Source organism: Cyprinodon variegatus, unplaced genomic scaffold, assembly GCF_000732505.1.
Source record: "Cyprinodon variegatus isolate N-32 unplaced genomic scaffold, C_variegatus-1.0 Scaffold1736, whole genome shotgun sequence".
Classification (NCBI taxonomy): Eukaryota; Metazoa; Chordata; class Actinopteri; order Cyprinodontiformes; family Cyprinodontidae; genus Cyprinodon; species Cyprinodon variegatus.
In genome coordinates, this window is record NW_015152189.1 from 33,845 (window position 1) to 37,484 (window position 3,640).

Here is a 3,640-nt window from a genome sequence, read left to right on the forward strand (position 1 = left end):
AGGAGCTCCTGTGTTTTCAATGGTTGTTTATCACAGTGTGTCAATGTTGCCACATTGTAGTAGTTAAAATGTATAACTATAAAGCAGGAGACAATAGTTTGAATCCTCAGATATCATTTTAGTTGTGCACAGAATCAGTTGTCATTCAGAAGCAAATCAAAATACGATACAGGCAACCTGCAAGTTGTGACTAATATCATATGAATGCAAAAAAAGCAGATCAGCTGGAGGTTCTGGTAAATTGGTAGAACCCTGCTGTGCTCTAGGTATTAACTGGTATGAATGACAGTGGGAACATTTTCATCCTGGGATATTTTTATAGATCTCTGAAAGTCACATTTCTGTTAACGGAGGCAGGCAGCTGCACAACCATCGGGAATATTTACTTGCACGCTTTGAAGCGTGCAGCAGACTACAGATTATTGTTAAACTGGTGTGTAACAAGGGCACAGATGGAAAAGCACAATGCTCCCTAATGTCGAAATGTTCCTGCAGACGCCGACACATTTTTCCTCATCAAAAGGGTAATTTCTGCAACAGACTGACTGCTTGTTACAGAAAGATATTTCTTATTATGGCTCCTTTAGGATTTATTTTAAAGTAAAATTACCCTGAAATTTACAGAGTCTGAGAAAACTAAAGGCTTTTTCATTTAACTTGGTCTAAAACGGACATTAATATGCTATAGGAATATTTATGACTATATAATTTTGGAATATTTTTCATTTATAGAAGCCATTGATAAAATTCTGGGAATCCTGATAGTTTATTTTAGAAGTTACATACTTCTGGCCCTGTTATTCTTTGTCAACTCACTTTATTTCGATTTATGGCTTTTATGTTCGAGTCATTACTGTAAAAATCAAAGCGACAACTGAATTAATGACTTGGACTCATTTTACTGTCATTTTTAATACACCAATGTGTATATAAAACTAAATTATGTTGCTTACAGCTTAAAACAGCGAAATGAACATTACTATTATAAATTGCAGCAGTGATCAAGAATGTAAACAGTGCAGGAAAAAAGGAAACCATTTTAAAGACATGCTGCATGGTGACATGGAAAGGTTCAATGCAGTGCAAAATAAATGAACAAATATGCTGCAAAATGCAGAAAGATTGAGTTTTGTTCTTTTTAAAGGGATCAGAAACATTTCAGTCACTTTGGTAGAGCAAATATGATGCAAGTTTCAACAGTTCAGCAGTTTAGCAGCTAAAGAAAAAGAAAGCTGTTTTCTGGTCATGATGATTGGTGTGCGTTAAAACTGATTCCATCCTTCAATGCCACGCCAACGGGAGACGGTTTATAAAAGTCATGACCGCCTACGTGTAATTCAGTACGGAAACCCAGAGCAGTCATACTCAACTTTTTTTTTTTGCCTTTTGCCTTCTCGAGATAATGACATACCTATCTCTGTCAACAATGGGTGGTGAGGTTGCTTGAGGACCCAGATGCAGAGATGAATGAAGCAGATATGAGTTTTGACAGATTTAATTGAAGAACAAATGAAACAGAGGTATAAATCCAGAAATCCAACTAAAATGTTTAACAAAACGAAAACCATGGAGACATCAGGGGAAAACGAGCCTGAGGAGCCACGGAGAGACAAGTATTTAAGGAGAACAGAACAAAGGATGGGCTAATGAGCTGATTAAGGAGCAGGTGTGGGTGGAACTGGCAAAAGGGAATCCAAGGGGAAAGAAAACAACCACAAGGGGGCAACGGAGAGTAACTAAAGAATGCTTGAATATGATTGAAAATAAAAACCAAACAACTGATAACAGAAAACTTAAAACTCATAACCATAACAATCTCATTATCAGGGTTAAACAATTAATCGTCTTCTCTAGATAACTAGTTAATTATATCGTTATCATGAGGAAACAGTTATTGATTTCTTGAGATAACCAAATGATTAATCTGTCTGAGTAATGAATGAGGCTGGCCAGCAGCCCTGGGTTCCCAGTCCATCCATGCCTGCGGCGCCCATAGTTGTGCAGTCAAGGTACCGTGTTTTGTTTTTTAGTTTCCTTTTTCTTTCCACTCATTGTCAGGTGGTGGTGGAGGATTGGATTGCATGGAATACAGTATTAATAGTATATTATAAAAGTAATTTTTTAATGAACATCTTTAATCTGGACTCATTTTGGGGGTTAATGCATCTTATAGCTGTTCCAGGCAGAACACCGGCGCTGTTCAGAAACACCTGGAGGCATAGAGGCTGATTGCTGATGAATCAGAAGTGGAAGCAAATCATCAAACCAACAACGTTGTCTTAAAGTTAAACACAGGTTTAAATAAAGGTTAATCATCTCAAGAAATAAACTGTTGCGTTAACAAGATAATATGACGGTGTATTAGGGCCAGTCTTTTTTTTCCTATTTCAAGAATAAAGTCATACAATTGCAACAATGAAATGGTTAAATTATGAGAATAAAGTCATAAAATTACGAGAATAAAGTTGTATTTTATGACAATTCTTACAAGAAGCACCGTCTTCCCTAAAATGAGGACTGTGGAGCATCAAGTTAAACTTCGGCATCGGTTTGATGCTTTAATCTCAAAATGTTACGACTTTATACTCAAAATACAAAAAATACAAAATCTCTAGCCTGGCCTGAATACTCCGCCGTAAGATAATTATCGCTTTATCTGGAGAAAATAATTAATGGCTTAACCGTGTTAACGAGTTATTTCATCACCTCAAGAAGACAAAGGGTAAAAAAAAAGTTGAGTATGACCGCTCTCTGCTTCCGTAGCCCCATCATATGGCCTTGTAAAACGTTTAAAAATACAATTTCAAGTACATTAGAACAATTTTCCCCCTTTAACCCCTCGAACAACCCTCCCGTTGCATCATTAAGGACAGTCAAAATATGACGATGTGTATTACTCCATTGAAAAGAGTGGGATCCATAACCCTGATGTGGTTCAGAATAGGTAGCCAGACGCTGAAACTTGTGGGCGTGGCCTCTTGTAGAGAATCTGATTTTCTCTAATGTCAAATGATGCATAAGATCAACCAGCCATAACTTAAAGGTTTGTGGGTGTCTTTCTTTCCGTTTAAACAAAATTTGCCTTCTAGCAAGAAGTGTGGTAAAAGAAATTACATTTTTAAATTTATGATGAAAATTTTCATGCAATGATATTCCAAATATGGCGATTGTGGCCTCAGGTTTGATGCTAAAACCTAAAGAGTCAGAGAGAAATCTGAAAATGGGCTCCAAGAAGTTTTTCAATTTAGAACAGAGCCAGAATGATAAGGTGTTCCACTCCACATCGATCACAGCTGGAATCAATGTCTTGTTTAATGTTGGACAGTCTCACTTTGGACCAATGTAACCTATGAACTGAATGACTCTTTGCCTCAAGCAGATGAATGATGCATGAATGCTATTTAGTATGTCTTCAGAAAAGTCCGTAGCCAGTTCCTCCTCCCATTTCCTCTTGACATCTGTTAAAGGTTCCATGTTGAACGAGTTAATGTAAAACGTTTTAAAGGCCATATGATGCGCCATAAAATCCAAAGTCTCTCGTGGTGTGCGTCCTTTTAAAAGCAAAAACTGGATCACTGCTGGAAACTCAGCAGGCTCCGTTTCAGATGATCGTATTTGAATTTAGCGATTTTAGAAGAAC